This window comes from Diabrotica virgifera, chromosome 6, assembly GCF_917563875.1.
Source record: "Diabrotica virgifera virgifera chromosome 6, PGI_DIABVI_V3a".
NCBI classification, from domain to species: domain Eukaryota; kingdom Metazoa; phylum Arthropoda; class Insecta; order Coleoptera; family Chrysomelidae; genus Diabrotica; species Diabrotica virgifera.
Genome location: NC_065448.1, coordinates 115,571,885 through 115,595,203, shown reverse-complemented (window position 1 = coordinate 115,595,203; position 23,319 = coordinate 115,571,885).

Here is a 23,319-nt window from a genome sequence, read left to right as displayed (position 1 = left end):
AAAATCGATTCCATTAAGGAATGACTAGAACCCACTGACAAACATCAAATGAGAAGTTTTATTTGACTATATACTTACTATCTAAGGTTCATTAAGAAGTTTTCCCGTATCATTGTCATTAACGCGACTTACATAAGAAGCAAGAGATTACAATTGGGATGTAGACTGCCAAATTTCCTTTCGAAGCCTTAATGAAGTATTTAATCACAGCAGCATTAAAAGAGTATCCACTGCCAGGAGGAGAGTTTATCTTAGATACAGATTACAGATGCAACTAACATATGAATTTGCAGAGTGCTATCTCAGATCAAAGGGACATAAACGTATTCTTGGATATTTTAGTAAAATGCTTTCAAAACCTCAGCGAGAGTATTGTGTCACGAAAAATGAATTTCTAGAAGTAGTGAAATCAGTAGAATACTTCTATCAATACCTCTAAGGAAGGAAGTTTCTAATCCGAACGACCATGCCCCAACCACTTAGGTTAAGGCAGTTTAAGATCCCAGAAGGTCACATGGATTGAACGACTCCAATATACAATTTCAAAATTGAGCATCGGGCAAGAATTAGTCACAGGAACGCCGATTCTCTTTCTAGAAGTTAGTACCCAGCAGAGTCCGTACCCATTGCAACAAAACATAATCAAAGAAAGGAGTACTGCTAAAAACAACGGTGGTCGACGACGAGTGGACGCCTACTAAGATCAGGGGCGAACAAGGGAAAGATCCAATTTTACAGAAAATTCTTAAATTGAAAGAAGAAAATCGTCAACCATCTTGTCAAGAAATATCAAGCCTAAGTAGTTAAGAGGCGTTGGGCCCTGTGGAACTCCTTTATAATGAAAAACAGCTTGCTTAAACGAGTACTGGAAAATGATGATGGTATAGCGAAGAGAACACAATTAATGATTACAAAGAGTAGAGAAGAGCCGAAGCATTTCGTTAGTTACATGTTACATGACAGTCCATCATGAAGACATTTCTATGTAAATAAAACCCTTCAAAGAATGCGGGAACGGTTTAATTAGATGAATAGTTTCGACGATGTAAAGAAATGGTGTAAGGAATGTACTAACGTGCCACGAGTACTGGAACTTATCGAAAAGGAAGGCTCCTACGAGGCAATACAATGTTAGATGTCCGTTTGAGAGAAAGCAAAAGAAAGCGAAAATGGATGCAAGTAGATATTATATTGATCGTATTAAATTACTTCACTTAAGAACATAAAAACTACAGGCTATAATACTCGTAAATCGGATGGAATGGTAGAGCGAATAAATAGGGCAGTTGACAAGCATTTGATAAATATGTTGTCCAATCAGCAGCGAAATTGATATCCGTAACTTCCGTTCTTCGCAATGACTTACAGATGTGAGTACCTTGTGATTTAGAGTTTGGATGTCGATGGATAAGACGTAGCTGGTGAATATAGCTTTAAAGTAGGTTGCTGTAATGCAAGATCATTAGTACCTTCATTGCAAAATATTAAACAATTAGTTTCGGATAATTCTTTGGATATTCTTTTAATATGTGAAACATGGTTGAAATATAGTATTGTTGATGACCAATTAAATTTTAATAATTATAAATTATACCGGGCGGATAGAAATTGCAGAGGTAAAGGAATATGTATATATGTTGGAGATGGATTGCGTTGTGAACCACTTATAAGTAGGCAGGATTATATCTGGGAACAGTTATGGATTAAAATTACGGTTCATAAAAAAACATTTGGAATAGGTGTAATATATAGACCTCATGAAAAAAATTTAAATTCTTTTCTGGATGAGTTTGAAAATAGTCTAATTGATATTGGACCAACTGTAGATGAAATAATTTGTATGGGTGATGTTAATTTAGACTTGTTTGACTATGACAATAGTAGTGTTAAGAATTTTTATTCAATTTTAGAATCACTGAATTATTGTCAATTGATAGACGTTCCTACTAGAGTCACTGCTACATCTGTAACACTTCTAGATTATGTAATAGTACAAAAAGGAGCTGCAGTGGAGGGGGGTGTCATACATCATAACATCTCAGATCACTCTATTGTTTATTGTAAGGTAAATGTAGGTGGTACATCGCAACAATCTAAAATGTGCACATATAGAAGCTTTAAAAATTTTAATCAAGAATCCTTTCAGGCTGATTTGTTTAATACTTCATTTTTCAGAATATATGACCAGGAAAATATTGATGCAAAAATATCGTACTTAGTTAATTGCTTAAATAATTTATTTGATAGACATATTCCCATAGTTACCTCTAGAGTCACTAAAGCCAGAGCACCATGGATGACATATGTCATCAAAATTATGATGAACGAGAGGGACAAAGCTTTAAGCAAATTTAAAAGGACTAGATTACAGAGACATTTAGATTTTTATAGACAAATGCGTAACTTTACTAATCGGGCTATTGAGAGAGAAAAAAAGGCATACTTTGTACATCAATTCAATAGTAATTCATCAAAAGAAATGTGGAAAACACTAAAGTTGAATAAATTTCTTCCCGATGAAAATAAAAATATTCCAGAGGATTTAAAAAAACCTAACGATCTAAATAATTTTTTTATAAAATCTGTTCCTAATAAAAAACCACCCCAACATCTTTTAAATTTTTATAATAATAATAGATTACTCAATGAAAACTTTAAATTTAAGGAAATTAATGACTTGTTTGTTTTTAAGACCATATCAGATATAAAAACGAATGCGAGAGGGTGTGATGGTATAAATATTAAATTATTTAAACTTTGTTGTCCTCATATCGTACCTTACATTACACATATTATAAATTATTGTTTAACAGAGAATGTCTGTCCGGCGATGTGGAAGAGGGCAGTTGTGAGGGTATTGCCGAAGAAACAAAATCCAAAAGAAATGAAAGACTTGCGAGGTATCAGTATTTTACCTACTTTATCCAAAGTATTGGAAAGAGCTATGGAAATTCAAATAAAGGAATATATACAAAAATTTTCTCTTTTACCTGATGTTCAATCTGGATTTCGCAAAGGCTTTAGTTGCACAACTGCACTTTTGCATATTGTCGATGACATACTTACGGCTATAGATGACAGAAAATGTACTATATTGATTTTATTAGATTTTAGCAGAGCTTTTGACACTATTAACCATGAATTCATGATAAGCATTTTAAAGTATTTAGGATTTTCCTATGATGCGTTGTTACTTATAATAAGCTATTTAGAAGGGCGACAACAGCATGTTAATATAGAAGGTCAAAATTCAAACTCTTTGAATATTAATTCAGGAGTTCCACAAGGCTCAATATTGGGTCCTTTATTATTTTCTCTATATACTTCTAATCTTCTCTCTAAGCTTCAGTCATGCCAAGCTCATTTATATGCTGATGACACTCAGCTCTACTACAGTTTCCCAATCGAAAATTTAAAAAACGCTAATGATCTGATTAATGCCGATTTAAAAAGATTTGTAGAAGCTGCTTTAAACCATTGCCTATGCATCAATTCCAGTAAATCAAACATATTAATATTTGGGCCAAAAAATCAAAGGGAATTAGTTTTACCATCAATCCAAATCCAAATTCAGGATTCAATTCTTGATGTTGTTGATGTGGCAAAGAATTTGGGTGTATTAATGGATTCAGAGTTAAGATTCGAAAAACATATAAATAAATTGATACAGCGTGCCTACGCTTCAATTAAGATTATATACGGTAATCGACATTTTCTACCATTTAATGTTAAGAAAATTTTGTGTGAATCTCTTGTACTTTCAAATTTTAATTATGCTGACGCTCTTTACGGTCCTAATTTAGCCACTCACTACAAGAATAAAATTCAAAAAGTTCAAAATTCCTGTCTAAGACTCATATTTGGCATTCGCAGAAGACAAAGAGTTTCACATAAAATTAAGGAAATTGAGTGGCTGAATATGGAAAATAGAAGAGTACATCATACAGTCTGTCTTTATCATAAAATAATTCTAACAAAAAAACCGTCTTATCTTCATCGTAAAATCACGTATCGAACGGACATACACAACTTAAATATTAGATATAAAGGTTTGCTGGCAATACCGAAATTTAAAACAGAGATATTTAGAAGGTCTTTTAGGTATCAGGTATGTCATTTGTATAATTCATTACCATCAACAATAAAAGTATTAAACATTGGGCAGTTTAAATCCAAATCTAGAGACTATTTGTTTATTTCTCAATCATAATTTTGGTTCTGGACGAACATAATGCTCGAGCTCGAATAAATTGGTAAATGAAACGAAATTATTGTTGTTTTTATAATGGCACTATATAGATAAGTTTTTTTTCTTTTTCGGGTTAAGTGGAAGAACATTTTCTGTAAATGGCGACATTTCAGAAAATGCGCCCTTTATTTCTGAAAATAATATATTATGTTTTATATAAAAATGTACATTTCTATATTGAAGAAATAATAAAGACGATATTATTATTATTATTATTATTATTATTATATTATGTAAATGGATTGCGAAGAAGAATGGAGATCTGTAAACCGAACATAACTTATGTTTTATGAAGGACCACAAAGTCTGACTCGATAATTCGAATAAGCGAATGGGTTGTTCTCTTGTCTGTCTGACAAGGTCCGTCAATTCAAAGAGACTACGTCAAAGGTAAAGAAGTGGAAATAAACCAAGTCCAAGAAGTACGTAACCTCATGTTTGATGAATTCATAAATGCCTATGGAGGTACCAATAGAGCAAAACATGATGTTGTCACTGAAGAAAACCAAGATCTGCCACTTATAGATGACTACTCACTGGTCCATACAATCCTGAACGCTATTTAAGATGCACAAGGGTTGGAATCCGAATTTCAAAGGAAGTTTGGCTGAGTTGCAGAACTTCAATACCAACTGTCAACTTCGGGAAAAGCTGTGAAACTCCAAGATGCATGACGTTACATTTACCAGCTGGTAATAAAAGACACTGCCCATGACTAACCTACCTACCTACCTAGTATAAAAAGCCTTACTTCCATTGAGAGCCTAAGTCTAGTGATTATTATACATTTAACTTAGAAAATTATATATTCCTTGACGGGTAATTGCATATTAAAACGGACTTATACTTATAGATGTATAGTTGGTTGGCGATTACAATACTCTAAATAGATAACCAATCAATGATGCGAATAAAGATAATTTGACACAAAAGTAATCTATCGTCACAGTATTTTCACAATATTATATGGTAAAATGGCAATTGTTATTTCTAGGTTAGTATTTTTCAGCAATCTTGATATTTTTCAATATTTGCACTGGACAATTTTCTTTGTGACACGGTGACAGGAAAATACAGCGTGTTTTATATGTTCATTGGTATTTTTTCATTTTTCCGACTGTATATTCATTGAAAATGAATTCTGGTTTGGAGCCCAAAACGTCAAAAATAATATGAAAATATGTAATATTATTATTGTTGCTTGTCCCAGTATTCTCCCCAAAATATATAGCCATATCTTAAGTTGGAAAGTACGTAGGTAGGTTATTATTATTATATGCAACAGCTAATAAGTAATTCATAGAAAGTATTAATATTTCTTTGGTCGATAACATTTTCAATTTTTGAAGAATTGAAAAATATATATGTTTAAATCATATGGTGAAATGAGTATCTATCGTCTTTATGACTGGTCACGATCTATTAATATAGTGAATGTTCAAAAAAATATGAGTATTTCAGAAATGACAAGAAAAAAAACACACAGAAGCCAGAGAGAAATTTTATGAAGATTTCCAAGAGGTGGTAAATGCAATACCAAAAACATCCGCAGTTATTGTTATGGTAGACATAAATAATATAAGAATGGCAATGATCTGATACTAGGCATAAAGCAAAAATTAATGAAAGTATACAAAAGAAAATGAACTCTTTTGAACTTCTGCGTACAAAATGAATAGGTACAGAATTAATGTTGTACATTTATATGCTTTATGATGCAAGATTAAAACAAAAATGTATATCTACTTTTATCAACACAATTGGCACAAATCAATAATAAACTAAGTACCTACATTCTTACAAATAGAAATGAACATTACAAACAAGTATTAAATGTACGGAGCCATTAATAAGTCTGGATCCCGCGTATGAAAAAAAAAGCTGATTAATAGCAAGCTGAAAATTTGTTAATAGCTTAAGGGTGTGTAGTCGGACAAACTTTGATATATTGGAACACTGGAAGTTTTAACTGTGGAACAAGTTAAAAATTTGGAGCGGCCAGACCACGAAAACATCACATGTATTTTGTCCGACAGAAATTCCAATTGATTTGTTACCCTTTCATTAAACTCTCATGTAAAAATCAGGCTGGTATTTATCACCAAATGGGCATTATAATGGGTGGAACACGTAGAAAATGTCAAATGACAGGAATTATGACAGGTGATAAATAGCGGTCTTATTTTTGTCATTATTTTGTTAGTGTCAGTCTAATATTAATAAATTTGCAGTTTTCTCCTGAAGAAGTCACCAAATAGTGACGAAATATTGAGACTTAAAACAAATAGAGTTTTCTTTCAAACATTACTATATATATATATATATATATATATATATATATATATATATATATATATATATATATATATATATATATATGGATTCCGACTTTAGGAAGCCAAAAACGCTATATCGCACCGATCATACGAAGCCCGACACCTCCTTACGAAGCCCGGATTCGGGCTTCGTAATTCTTTAATGTTATTTCCCCAAAAAACGTACTTTACACCATCTCTCGATATTTTAGCCAAGCTCAGAACATGTAAATACGCTTGGGCTTCATATATATTCGGAGAAATTTTAGAAATGTACCATAGGTAGCTCTGAAATCATGATTAACAATACGAAGCCCGGGCTGCTTATGCCTGGAATTATTATCAAAACATACACTCGTAGTTCATGGTATCTACCACCAGTTTGCGCTGCGAAAAAAAGTATATACTCTGTAGAAGTTCAGCAGCGTTAGGAAGCCCACATTGAGCTACCGATTATAAGAAGCCCTGAAGTTTGGCAACGTTTTTGCGTATTCCTCAAAGTACTATTAGGTTGCAAACATTTTTATTATTACCTGGCAATGCACATTTTTCGTATTTTTGGGTCGTTCATCGTCATTAATCTTGTGTACTAAGACTCCCGAGAACAGATTATGGTAATTCTTAGCATTACCTGTACACAGTAAGATACCGACAGAAAAAAGATTTAAAAATTGAATCGCAAAAGAATTATTTATTTTAATTGATACAATTAATACAAATTAATACTTTGTATTACTAATTTACTATTTTAGTTTGTAATAAGCCACAAAATTTGCTACCAAATAGGAAATTAATATGACAAATTAAATTATTGTTTTTTTTTTATTTAAAAAAGGTTAATGCCTCGACAACTAATGGCCATTGGCATGGTAGGTACGGTAATTTTTAACAGTTAGGTACCTAGTGTAATGTGTAGTGTGTGTGTGTGTGTGTGTGTGTTGAGTAAGTGTCTTGTTACTTTGAAAAGTTGACGTTATTGTCTTTGCAAAGAGACGCTAACTGTATCCGAACGTCTGCGGTCCCTCCGGTGAGTACCGATCCCACAAGGACAGAAACTATTTTCATTTATTAATTTATAATAAATGAACCATTTCTGACCCTGGTGAGATTCGAACTCACAACCATTCGGATTTTTCGATCCAAAGGTAGGCGCTCTTACCACTCATTCAAGGACGGGGTTAAAGTTAATATTATTAAATATTACTTTATAAAATTAAAAATAGTCATTCTTATGAATTATGCGTATTATTCTGATTCTGATACGATGAACACTTGTTTGATGGGTCTGAGCCACACAATTGAGGGTTAGGCCACAGTTTCATTCGTATTTTTAGTATTTGTCAAGCCAAGAATACATTATGTAGTGCCATCTTGCCAAATATAGACCTAGATTGTGTAGACCACTGTTGAACCATATATCCAATTTTTCTGCTTTTATTGATGTATTAATCTAAAAATGCTCAATTTGTGGACTGTGCCACTGTTGCTCTGAGCGCCTCATTTAATACAAATACAAAATATTTAATACAAATGCATATAGATTTTCCCTTCGGAAAAAATCAAACAATATAGATGTTTTTTAATTTCATTAAGGGGATGGGTACGTAGTTTCTGCTGAAATGCTACTCAAATGGAATTCATTTTTTTTTTTCGAATTCTGAGAAAACTAATAAGTATTTTTGAAAATTTTAAAATCAGAATAAGAGATTACGTTATTAGCGAGGGCCGAAAGTCCCTGAGAACTTCTATAATGTTTATTTTAATAAGTTACAGGGCTAAAACACTAAAAGAAAATTTAGTGTGACTTTTAATTTCAAAATATCTCATTCAAAATAAACTTTTTATTTATTGTAAGAGACTCTCGGCCCTCGGTAATAATTTAGTCTTTCATTTTGCGTTTAAATTTTTCAAAAATATTTATTGTTTTTTTTTCAGGATTTGAAAAAAAAATGAACACAATGTCCGTCGTAATATTTTCCAAATCTTTGTCAGTAGTAAATAGAATATTGACAGCATATTGTCAGTCATACAGTGACAATTTTAAAAATTTGACCTGGCATTGGGAATATTTTCAGTTGTTGATTAAATAATATTGATAATGTGTTTGATAAATAATTGATTTAAGACGTGAACTTAATAAAAAGTTATTTATTGTTTATTATTTATGGAAGATCCAAAGCAGAGAATACACCAGGATATATTCAGTGATCCAAGTATTGTGTTGTTACAGATGTTCAAAATTGTAAGCGTTTCATAGTAACAATATATTTTTAAAAAATCACTTTATCACTTTTCCTCTTTTCTCGATTGATTATTAGCTTTTGTTGTACAGTAGATAAATTATTACTGAATACATAGGTAGTAAAAAAATTATCAGTAGTAATTGCACAAGAGCTCTAAAATTATCGAATTTTTCCCGAGTGACACTTTGACAGTATCTATTAATTTCACGACCCGAAGGGGAGTGAAATTACGTCAAGTGGCACGAGGGAAACAATTCGATAATAATTTCAGAGATCGAGCTGCAATTTGCTGCGATTATTTCATGAATAAAACTGTTTAAAACCAAAATTTTATTGTAATTTATTTATGTAAGTACAAATTAGTACAATTAAACACACACTTGTTATAAATATTTGACGATTGAAAGTCATCACTTTTATAAGTTTTAAAACAGTAATTGTCATTAATGTCACTGAATGTATTTTTTCACAGCAACGAAGGGCATCTGACGTAATATGCTTGACGATGAGATATTATCAAAAATAATCAATTTAAGTTGTATTTCTGTAGCTTTCTATTGGTCGGAAATATGAAATAATCATATTAATTAACTGAATTAACAATTAAGGCAATTAGTTATACTAGTAAAAGTTATCCAAGAACATTCAAAAGCCATCTTTACAGTTAATGATGAAATTGTCAAGTAAAGTTTACATATCCATACCAGTGACAATTTTACTACACGTAATTTGCCGTGTAAAGACAGAAAAAGTAGGGATAGCCTTAAAATATTTGCGAATTATGTACCGATGCCCCTAAGAAATGTTTAATAAACAACATATTAAAAAGTTCTACTCTAGAAGTGGGCACTTAATTTTTTATTAAACAAATGAACTGCGAAATTAGATGTTTATTTAAATAACCCCGAAAATATAAATTTTAGAAAAAAACTGAATTGACCATTGAAAAATTCAGACTATTGAAAAAAACCTAAATATAAGATTAAAATTTTTATAAAATTAAATCTGTAGCTTCTATAGTTTTTTATTTATAACGCTTCACGCTATAACGCTATAAGTCACCCTTCTCACAAATATTGGGGCACTGTAAACTAGCGAAGTGCACGGCTGAGTTATTTCAGTGTATTTCTCTAATTAATGGATCAAATAAAATTTTACAAATTGGACAAGAAAGAAGGAAATTAAGAGAAGGAACGAGAAAGGATAGCTTAATTGTTCTTCTTTCCAATTAAGCTATCTTATGGTTATAATAAAAAGAAATAAAATGTATGGGCAAAAGTACGGTGTGGGCTGAATTTTGTTTAAACATTATTAAAAAATGTGTAACTAATAAAATTTTTCTTATAAAGCTCTCAAATTTGCACAACTTACCTTTCAAACATCTTACTAAACAATGTTTCATTCAAAAAAATGCCAAAAATTTAATTCAAATGATATGATGCAAAAATGTAATTTTTGAAAACTTTTACGTAAGTTTTAAGTAAAAACGTAGTTTACAGAATTACCAGCACTTTAAAACGGTATTACTCAAGTTTAAAAAGATTTTTTACAATTTTATACGTGTTTTTTAAAGCATTTGATGTATTTTTTAAAATTTACTCAATAATTTTATTTTAGAAATGAAACTATGAAACTATGAATGAAACTATTCCTTTTTTACAAAAATTAAGAAAGATAACAAAAATGTACCTAGTACAAAAACCGAAAATTACCAACTAAAAAACTGTTTATAAAAAGTGATCAAAAATGTTTTCTCTAAAACTTACCTAAAATAAATTTAATAATAAGCTTGAACAATAATACATTTTCAACAAAAAAATATTTTTAGCTCTTAAACATTATGTCTGCGTAACTTCGAACCTATTAATAACTTTTTTATTACCAGTTTTACGAAAAAAGTTTTTCTTTATAAAATACTCTGCATCGTATATGATCTCAGACGCAACCATCCAATATCAAATTTTATTAATTTTACATACGAGGTTTTACATACGATTTTACATTTTGACATACGAGGTATGTAAAAAAATATGAATTTCACTCAAGAGTAAAGTACCTTTAGATTTCACAATATCGAAAATTGTTATTAAAAAAAGTTGTTTGGAATTACAAAATATGTTTCACTGTTCAATTACATTCTTCTAAATGAGATATTGTGAACTATAAAGGTAAGGTATGTTTAACAGTAAATGGTCGAGTTCAATTAGTTACCACTAACATCCTGGAATAACCGATAATAGTATAAAAGTTCCGGTTTCAGGTAAAATTTAAATATGTTTTCCGGTACAATTTCTTTGCTTTATTATGGGATTACCGTCTAGTCAGTGTTAATTGTCAAAAGACAAACTCTGTCTACCTCGGTTGCTTATCGCTCCGGGTGGGTCTTAACAATGGGCCAGGTCAGATAAATTTAATAATATTTACGACCGCACTAATTGAACTCAACCATTTACTGTTGAACAAACCATACTGAACTGTTAAGCAAAAGTCATATTTTTTACATACCTCGTATAAAATTGAAAAAGTTTGATATCTGATGGTTGTTTTTTGGACTTTAGACCAGAATAGAGTATTTTATGAAGAATAACTTTTTTCGTAAAATTAATAATAAAATAGTTGAAATAAATAATTGAAATAAAATAATGATGGGTAATTATAATAAAACATAGTTTTTAATTCCCAACAACTTTTTATAATACCCATATTTTGATATTCTGGAATATAAAGGTACTTTACTCTTTAACAAAATTCGTATTTTTGACATACCTCGTATAAATTTGATAAAACTTGATATCTGATGATTGGGTTTTAGATTTTAGACTATGCAGAGCAATTTATGAATAATAAACTTTTTTTCGTAAAATTTGTAATAAAAATGTTTCAAATATGGTTCCTTGCTACGCAGACATAGTGTAGAAGAGCTTCTTTATAAGCATTTTCAAATTGTAATGCCATATTCGGATTCAGCATAATCAAAAACAAAATAGAAACAAAATTCAACGATATTTTTAAAATTATTTTAAATTATATATTTTAACATGATTGTTTGGAATTAAGAACTATATTCTGATATGCAATTTCATCCTTCTAATGGAAAAAAAAATTTGAAAATTTTTCTAATCAACATTATTTTTAGTTGTTTATTTCAATTATGATACATATAGCTATTTGTATAACAAGGGAGGAAAAGGCACTTTACTCCCATGTTATACATGTGGTTTTTCCACCTTCCTCAAATAACAAGTCATTTTTTCATTTTTACTTAATTTATTTATGTAACTAACCAACAAAATTTATTAGAACTAAAACTAATAAGTACGTACAATATAACTGTCAACTGTCAAATATAAGTCAAAATAAAAATGTAAACATTGTTAAATCAAAATAACAATTTACAGTTTTTTACCATTCTGTGAAATACAGTGTTTTATAAATAAACGTTAAAATGTATACAAACTTACGTAATAGAAAATAGATATTGTACAGGGCGTCAATAAGTTATATTTTTATGAATGAAATACCATGATGTCACTTTTACTTTTCCTCCCTAGGGAGGAAAAGTACAACATTGCTCCCTACAATCAGGTCCGGAAAAGTATACTTTCGGTAGAGGTAGGTGGAAAACTCTTTTATTATTCATTTTACGAAAAACAGTTATTCTTTATAAAATGTTCTACAGGGTCTAAAACCTAAAATACAACCGTCTAATATCAAATTTTGTCAATTTTATACGAGGTATATAAAAAAATATGAATTTGCTCAAGAGTACTTAAATAATATACCCTTATTTTTCACAATATTGAAAATTGTGCTTATGTAAAGTTGTTTAGAACTAAAAACCATAATTAACCCGCCAGTGGTCGCTATATGAGATTTTCTCTCACGGTTTCAGAAAATTGCACAGAATTTTTTTTCTGGGAAATTATAAGATCTGTAGTTCCTTCTAGTCTCCTAACTATCCTCCCTCGACAATCTAATAGAATCGTCCGCTTAGATAGTGACTCAGTTGACCCAATATCACCCAATTGTTGAGTCAGCGCGCTTCAAGTGAGACATTCTCTCATCAAGCGACCACCCGCTTTACGAACTGTACATAAAAATTAATTTTATTTTGGCACTTAAAACCTGAAATAATGTAACAAAAATTGTAATTGTCATCAATCAATTTTTCCAGAGCATTCTTGTTATATTTGTGTGCTGTGCCGTAAATTATCAAGATACGGAGATTGATTAATATTGGTTTAATTCCGATTATTTATTTTTATTTTATTATATTATTATCGATATTATGTTACATTCGTTTTTTCTTATTATTAGTTAATAAAAAAAGTTTAAAAACTGTTTTAAAAACTTTATTTTGTAAAAAAAGGTAAAATTTAGATATGTGAGAGAAAATCTCACGCGCGACCACTCGCGTAACAATCTACCTAGCGACCAATGCCGGGTCGCTAGGTTGGGAATCTATCTTTGGTTGGGAAATAAGCCACAATTAAATTGAAAAAATAATTTTATTCGCGTTTCGACGCCCAAATCGGATGTCGTTGTCAAAATATAAAATATTACTAATATTTACTCGGTAATATTTTGTATTTTGACAAGGACATCCGATTTGGGCGTCGAAACGTTAATAAAATTATTTTTTCAATTTAATTGTGGCTTATTTCCCAATCAAAATAACTATAAAAATGTCACAAGAAAATAGCTTCAGAACAACAGTAAAAACCATCTTCCAATATTCCATCCTTCTCATTGAAATATTCTGAACTATAAAGGTACTTTATTCTTGATCGAAATTTATCTTTTTTGACATACCTCGTATAAAATTAATCAAAATTGATATAAGATGGTTGTATTTAAGGTCTTTGGCCATGCAAAACTTTTTACAAAGGATAACTTTTTTTCGTATAATTAATAATAGAACAGTAAGGATCTGTTTTTAGATGGATGTGAGAGGTGGCATTCAGATTTTTGCGGATAAAGTTAGGTGATAACTTCGTTAATAATAATTGATTAATGCTCCGTCTCAAATATGCCCGGAACAAGAATAAAAAAAATAAAATATTTAAAAATTTCAAAAAATTTCGTTTTTTTTCTACTTTTTTTGCTTATAACTTTAAAACGATTCATTTTGGAACAAAGTCGTATAGGAATAAAACAAAGGTAATTAAATTTTCTATCAGATGCGATTGGTTAAAAACCTCTTAATTAATCACCCTTGCTGCAAAATAGCAAAAAATAGGGGGCAAAAAATAAGGGGGCAAAACAAGCTTGTTTTTATTCAATGATTTTCCATCACTTAGGTTACACTTGGAACCTTCCTAATTCGCTTAGAAAATTTTTGTAATGTGCTAAAACCGTACACCAAATTTCATTGAAATTGACTTAGTAGATTTTGAATAATAATTTTGCAATCTAAACTTTTTTTTTTTAAATTAAATTTTTTTAAAATCTTGCACAACAAAAACTAGTAAATACAAAGATTTGTCAATTTTTTTACATATAAAGAAGCACTCCACCTATCTAATGCACTTTACAGAATTAAAATCGGATTGTTTAAGCAGCCTCAGCAATGTTTTAAAGTTATAAACAATTTTTTGGCTTATAAACAAATTAGTCCTGTGGCCAGGAGGGGGTGCTGCGGGCTCCTTTATTTAGATGGACTTACCCAAGATTTTTATGTATTTTTTGACCCGTGGAAACCGATTTTTTTGGGTAACAGTTGATCCGGATGTCAATAAAATTGTTATAAACAAAGAACTTGAGGAATTACATAACATCGATTTTTCGCAAAATAAAACATTTTTTTATATTTCTTGGGTAAGTCTAAGCAAAAAATGTTCTTACAAGTTTTTTCGTAGGATGCATAGTTTTCGAGATAAACGCAGTGGAACTTTCATAAAATCGAAAAAGTGCAATTTTTGAACGCGAATAACTTTTGATTAAAAAATAAAATAGCAATTCTGCTGACAGCATTTGAAAGCTTAAATCAAATTATACCGGTTTTAATTATTTTTATTGCTAAAAATTAATTTTTTATTATTAAACAAAGCTATTTGTATATAAGCCAAAAAATTGTTTATAAGTTTAAAACATTGCCCCTTAAATAATCCGATTTTAATTCTGTAAAGTGTATTAGATAGGCAAAGCACTTCTTTATATGTAAAAAAATTAGACAACTTCTAAATGGTCTACTTTTTTTCAGAAAGATTTTAAAAAATTTGAACTTTTTTAAAAACATTTAAATTGCAAATTTATTATGCAAAATCTATTAGGTCGATTTTAATGAAATTTGGTACACGGTTTAAGTATGTTACAAATAATTTCCTAAGCGAATTACTAAGGTTCTAAATACCACCGAAGTGGTTAAAAACATTGAATAACAACAGGCATATTTTGCCCCCTTATTTTGTATTTATTGCTATATTGCAGAAAAGGTAATAAGTTAAGACATTTTTGACCAGTCGGATATCATACAAAATTCAATTATCTTTATTTTATTTCACTACGACTTTGTTCCAAAACGAATCGTTTTAAAGTTATAAGCAAAGAAAGCAGAAAAAAATCGACGTTTTTCGAAATTTTTAAATATTTTATTTTTTTTTTTTTTTTATTAATGTTCCGGGCATATTTGAGAAGGAGCATAAGTAAATTATTATTAACGAAGCACCTTACTTTATCTGCAAAAATTCGAATGCCACCTTTCACATCCAAAAATAGACGTTTTTTCACAGATCCTTACTGGTCTATAATAAAAGAGTTATCATAATTGAAATAACTGAAAATAATGTTGTATATCCATAATTAAGAAAAATTCAACTTTTTTTTAATTAGAAAGATGAAATGGCATATTAGAATATAGTTCTTAATTCCAAACAACTTTTCATTATAACAATTTTCAATATTTTGAATAATAAAGCTACTTTACTCTTGAGTAAAATTCATATTTTTTGCCATAATATCTCGTATACGGCTTAAAAAAAATGAACTGATGGTTCTATTTTTAATTTAGACCATGCACAACTTTTCACGTTGACGAACAGAACGTCTATAGTCGTCTAATTTCCATTGATGTAATGTGACACAACGTCTATATACGTTGACTTTTTCCCTATTCTACTTTGCAAAATACATATAGTGTCACAACACTTGCTTATACATTTGACGCAGTGTCCGTCAACGTGTTAATTGGACACACTGTACAAAACAATTATTGTTATTGTTTAAACAAATAATAAACAATTAGCGGCAAAATCTGTGAGTAGAACTTTTTACTTTAACATGTATATAAACTAACAAATAAAGTTTAAGAATAAGATAATCTTGTTTGAATTGCTCCGAAACAATGCATCTTTTCGTTCTATCTTGACTCTTCTAAAATGCTTCGTATAGATTGCTGAATAGAATTGGGCTTCTTATAACAGGCAATATGACGACTTATATACACATATAAGGATATCGTATGGTTCACAAATGATAGGAAGCCCGCTACAACCTGCAGATGAATGGAAGCCCGCGGTTTACGGGGTAAGGGGATTGTAGCACTGTCTTATTCCTACAATCTTACGAAGCCCACTCGTATAAACGCGTTCACAGTGTATATGGATTACGCATTATACGAAGCGCGACGATGTTGCCATGTTTTAATTTACGTTTAAATAATACGACTGTTCTACGAGATCCTTATATTTGTATATAAGTCGTCATATTGCCTGTTATAAGAAGCCCAATTCTATTCAGCAATCTATACGAAGCATTTTAGAAGAGTCAAGATAGAACGAAAAGATGCATCGTTTCGGAACAATTCAAACAAGATTATCTTTTTCTAAAACTTTTTTTGTTAGTTTATATACATGTTAAAGTAAAAAGTTCTACTCACAGATTTTGCCGCTAATTGTTTATTATTTGTTTAAACAATAAGAATAATTGTTTTGTACAGTGTGTCCAATTAACACGTTGACGGACACTGCGTCAAATGTATAAGCAAGTGTTGTGACACTATATGTATTTTGCAAAGTAGAATAGGGAAAAATTCAACGTATATAGACGTTGTGTCACATTACATCAATGGAAATTAGACGACTATAGACGTTCTGTTCGTCAACGTGAAAAGTTGTGCATGGTCTAAATTAAAAATAGAACCATCAGTTCATTTTCTTAGCCGTATACGAGATATTATGTCAAAAAATATGAATTTTACTCAAGAGTAAAGTAGCTTTATTATTCAAAATATTGAAAATTGTTATAATGAAAAGTTGTTTGGAATTAAGAACTATATTCTAATATGCCATTTCATCTTTCTAATTAAAAAAAAGTTGAATTTTTTTTAATTATGGATATACAACATTATTTTCAGTTATTTCAATTATGATAACTCTTTTATTATAGACCAGTAAGGATGTATGAAAAAACGTCTATTTTTGGATGTGAAAGGTGGCATTCGGATTTTTGCAGATAAAGTTAGGTGATAACTTCGTTAATAATAATTGACTTATGCTCCTTCTCAAATATGCCCGGAACATTAATAAAAAAAAATAAAATATTTAAAAATTTCGAAAAACGTCGATTTTTTTCTCCTTTCTTTGCTTATAACTTTAAAACGATTCGTTTTGGAACAAAGTCCTACGGAAATAAAATAAAGATAATTGAATTTTGTATGATAGCCGACTGGTCAAAAATGTCTTAACTTATTACCTTTTCTGCAATATAGCAATAAATACAAAATAAGGGGGCAAAATATGCCTGTTGTTATTCAATGTTTTTAACCACTTTGGTGGTACTTAGAGCCTTAGTAATTCACTTAGGAAATTCCTTGTAACATACTTAAACCGTGCACCAAATTTTATTAAAATCGACCTAATAGATTTTGCATAATAAATTTGCAATTTAAATGTTTTTAAAAAAGTTAAAATTTTAAAAATCTTTCTGAACATAAAGTAGACCATTTAGAAGTTGTCTAATTTTTTTAAAATATAAAGAGGTGCCTTACCTATCCAATACACTTTACAGAATTAAAATCGGATTATTTAAGGGGCCTCATCAATGTTTTAAACTTATAAACAATTTTTTGGCTTATAAACAAATAGCTTTGTTTAATAATAAAAAATTAATTTTTAGCAATGCAAATAATTAAAACCGGTATAATTTAATTTAAACTTTCAAATGCTGTCAGCAGAATTGCTATTTTATTTTTTAATCAAAACTTATTCGCGTTCAAAAATTGCACTTTTTCGATTTATTGAAAGTTCCACTTCGTTTATCTCGAAAACTATGGATCCTACGAAAAAACTTGTAAGAACATTTTTTGCTTAGACTTACCCAAGAAATATAAAAAAATGTATTATTTTGCGAAAAATCGATGTTATGTAATTCCTTAAGTTCTTTGTTTATAACAATTTTATCGACGTCCGGATCAACTGTTACCCAAAAAAATCGTGTTCCACGATCTTGGGTAAGTCCATCTAAATAAAGGAGCCCGCAGCACCCCCTCCTGGCCACAGGACTAATTTGTTTATACGCCAAAAAATTGTTTATAACTTTAAAACATTGCTGAGGCTGCTTAAACAATCCGATTTTAATTCTGTAAAGTGCATTAGATAGGTGGAGTGCTTCTTTATATGTAAAAAAATTGACAAATCTTTGTATTTACTAGTTTTTGTTGTGCAAGATTTTAAAAAATTTTAATTTTTTAAAAAAAGTTTAGATTGCAAAATTATTATTCAAAATCTAGTAAGTCAATTTTAATGAAATTTGGTGTACGGTTCTAGCACATTACAAAAATTTTCTAAGCGAATTAGGAAGGTTCCAAGTAAAGTGCCTTTTCCTCCCTTGAATGATTACTGCCCTCCGCTACGCGTCGGGCAGTAAACTTCATTCTCGGGAGGAAAAGTAGCACTTTCCTCCCTTGTTATACAAATAGCTATATGTATCATAATTAAAATAAACAACTAAAAATAATGTTGATTAGAAAAATTTTCAAATTTTTTTTTCCATTAGAAGGATGAAATTGCATATCAGAATATAGTTCTTAATTCCAAACAATCATGTTAAATTATATAATTTAAAATAATTTTAAAAATATCGTTGAATTTTGTTTCTATTTTGTTTTTGATTATGCTGAATCCGAATATGGCATTACAATTTGAAAATGCTTATAAAGAAGCTCTTCTACACTATGTCTGCGTAGCAAGGAACCATATTTGAAACATTTTTATTACAAATTTTACGAAAAAAGTTTATTCTTCATAAATTGCTCTGCATAGTCTAAAATATAAAACCCAATCATCAGATATCAAGTTTTATCAATTTTATACGAGGTATGTCAAAAATACGAATTTTGTTAAAGAGTAAAGTACCTTTATATTCCAGAATATCAAAATATGGGTATTATAAAAAGTTGTTTGGAATTAAAAACTATGTTTTATTATAATTACATCATTCTAATTGAAAAAATAATTCAATGTTTTCTCAAAATACGGATACCCATCATCATTATTTTATTTTAATTATTTCAAGTATTTTATTATTAATTTTACGAAAAAAAGTTATTCTTCATAAAATACTCTATTCTGGTCTAAAGTCCAAAAAACAACCATCAGATATCAAACTTTTTCAATTTTATACGAGGTATGTAAGAAATATGACTTTTGCTTAACAGTTCAGTATGGTTTGTTCAACATTAAATGGTTGAGTTCAATTAGTGCGGTCGTAAATATTATTAAATTTATCTGACCTGGCCCATTGTTAAGACCCACCCGGAGCGATAAGCAACCGAGGTAGACAGAGTTGGTTTTTTGACAATTAACACGGACTAGACGGTAATCCCATAATAAAGCAAAGAAATTGTACCAGAAAACATATTTAAATTTTACCTGAAACCGGACCATTTATACTATTATCGGTTATTCCAGGATGTTTATAGTGGTAAATAATTGAACTCGACCATTTACTGTTAAACATACCATACCTTTATAGTTCACAATATCTCATTTAGAAGAATGTAATTGAACAGTGAAACATATTTTGTAATTCCAAACAACTTTTTTTAATAACAATTTTCGATATTGTGAAATCTAAAGGTACTTTACTCTTGAGTGAAATACATATTTTTTTATATACCTCGTATGTCAAAATGTAAAATCGTATGTAAAACCTCGTATGTAAAATTAATAAAATTTGAAATTTGATGGTTGCATCTGAGATCATATACGATGCAGAGTATTTTATAAAGAATAACTTTTTTCGTAAAACTGGTAATAAAAAAGTTATTAATAGGTTCGAAGTTACGCAGACATAATGTTTAAGAGCTAAAAATATTTTTTTGTTGAAAATGTATTATTGTTCAAGCTTATTATTAAATTTATTTTAGGTAAGTTTTAGAGAAAACATTTTTGATCACTTTTTATAAACAATTTTTTAGCTGGTAATTTTCGGTTTTTGTATTACATTTTTGTTATCTCTCTTAATTTTTGTCAAAAAGGAATAGTTTATTTCATTTCTAAAATAAAATTATTGAGTAAATTTTAAAAAATACATCAATTGCTTTAAAAAATCACCTATAAAATTGTAAAAAATCTTTTCAAACTTGAGTAATACCGTTTTAAAGTGCTGGTAATTCTGTAAACTACGTTTTTACTTAAAACTTACGTAAAAGTTCTCAAAAATTGCATTTTTTGCGTCATATCAAGATGTTTGAAAGGTAAGCTGTGCAAATTTGAGAGCTTTATAAGAAAAATTTTATTAGTTACACATTTTTAAATAATGTTTAAACAAAATACAGCCCACATCGTTCTTATGCCCATATATTTTATTTCTTTTTATATTGGGTTATTTAAAGAAACATCTAATTTCGCAGTTCATTTGTTTAATAAAAAATTAAGTGCCCACTTCTAGAGTAGAACTTTTTAATATGTTGTTTATTAAACATTTCTTAGGGCCATCGGTACATAATTCGCAAATATTTTAAGGCTATCCCTACTTTTTCTGTCTTTACACGGCAAATTACGTGTAGTAAAATTGTCACTGGTATGGATATGTAAACTTTACTTGACAATTTCATCATTAACTGTAAAGATGGCTTTTGAATGTTCTTGGATAACTTTTACTAGTATAATTAATTGCCTTCATTGTTAATTCAGTTAATTAATATGATTATTTCATATTTCCGACCAATAGAAAGCTACAAAAATACAAATTAAATTGACCATTTTTGATAATATCCCATCGTCAAGTATATTACGTCAGATGCCCTTCGTTGCTGTGAAAAAATACATTCAGTGACATTAATGACAATTACTGTTTTAAAACTTATAAAAGTGATGACTTTCAATCGTCAAATATTTATAACAAGTGTGTGTTTAATTGTACTAATTTGTACTTACATAAATAAATTACAATAAAATTTTGGTTTTAAACAGTTTTATTCATGAAATAATCGCAGCAAATTGCAGCTCGATCTCTGAAATTATTATCGAATTGTTTCCCTCGTGCCACTTGACGTAATTTCACTCCCCTTCGGGTCGTGAAATTAATAGATACTGTCAAAGTGTCACTCGGGAAAAATTCGATAATTTCAGAGCTCTTGTGCAATTACTACTGATAATTTTTTCACTACTTATGTATTCAGTAATAATTTATCTACTGTACAACAAAAGCTAATAATCAATCGAGAAAAGAGGAAAAGTGATAAAGTGATTTTTTAATAATATATTGTTACTATGAAACGCTTACAATTTTGAACATCTGTAACAACACAATACTTGGATCACTGAATATATCCTGGTGTATTCTCTGCTTTGGATCTTCCATAAATAATAAACAATAAATAACTTTTTATTAAGTTCACGTCTTAAATCAATTATTTATCAAACACATTATCAATATTATTTAATCAACAACTGAAAATATTCCCGATGCCAGGTCAAATATTTAAAATTGTCACTGTCTGACTGACAATATGCTGGCAATATTCTATTTACTACTGACAAAGATTTGGAAAATAATACCACGGATATTTTGTTCATTTTTTTTCAAATTCTGAAAAAAAAACAATAAATATTTTTGAAAAATTTAAACGCAAAATGAAAGACTAAATTATTACCGAGGGCCGAAAGTCTCTTACAATAAATAAAAAGTTTATTTTGAATGAGATATTTTGAAATTAAAAGTCACACTAAATTTTCTTTTAGTTTTTTATCCCTGTAACTTATTAAAATAAACATTATAAAAGTTCTCAGGGACTTTCGGCCCTCGTTAATAACGTAATCTCTTATTCTGAGTTTAAAATTTTCAAAAATACTTATTAGTTTTCTCAGAATTCGAAAAAAAAAATGAATTCCATTTGAGTAGCATTTCAGCAGAAACTACGTACCCATCCCCTTAATGAAATTAAAAAACATCTATATTGTTTGATTTTTTTCGAAGGGAAAATCTATATGCAGTTGTATTAAATATTTTGTATTTGTATTAAATGAGGCGCTCAGAGCAACAGTGGCACAGTCCACAAATTGAGCATTTTTAGATTAACCCTTAAACGCCCAAGTGTGGGTAAAAAAATGTCCACCTAATGCGTATTCCCTTGTAACATACTTATTACGTATTTAAAAATTTTCCAAAAATTATTTATTGTTAAAAAGACAGCCTTTTATCGGATGTTAAATTGTATCTACCGATATTTTTAAAAATAAAAGTAATAGCTTGAGTTAAATATGGGTGGGCATAAAAAGTACACCCTTGGTAAAACTTGTTACTAAAGGTTTCTATATAATTTCTCGTTGGTAGGAACATAATCCATATAATTATCGACGTATAATTACATAATCGACATAATTATTCGCCAATGAGGAGGCTGAAAGGAAGAATATGGAGAAAATCGACAAATTTGAATTACTGGCTTTTACTAGTATGTTAATTTTGATGTACATTGTAATTTTGTTGTAAGGTTTGTAAATTGTTTATATTAATATTTTACAAGATGCTGTGTTTATTAAATATAAGATCCTTAAGTTTAATCGATTTCCAACAACTCTCAATAAATATATTAGCTATTTTCGAGGTGGACATTTTTTACCCACCCTTGGGCGTACATGGAACCTAAAAACGTTGGGCGTTTAAGGGTTAATACATCAATAAAAGCAGAAAAATTGGATATATGGTTCAACAGTGGTCTACACAATCTAGCTCTATATTTGGCAAGATGGCACTACATAATGTATTGTTGCCTTGACAAATACTAAAAATACGAATGAAACAGTGGCCTAACCCTCAATTGTGTGGCTCAGACCCAACAAACAAGTGTTCATCTTATCAGAATCTGAATAATACGCATAATTCATAAGAATGACTATTTTTAATTTTATAAAGTAATATTTAATAATAATAACTTTAACCCCGTCTTTGACTGAGTGGTAAGAGCGCCTACCTTTGGATCGAAAAATCCGAATGGTTGTGAGTTCGAATCTCACCAGGGTCAGAAATGGTTCATTTATTATAAATTAATAAATGAAAATAGTTTCTG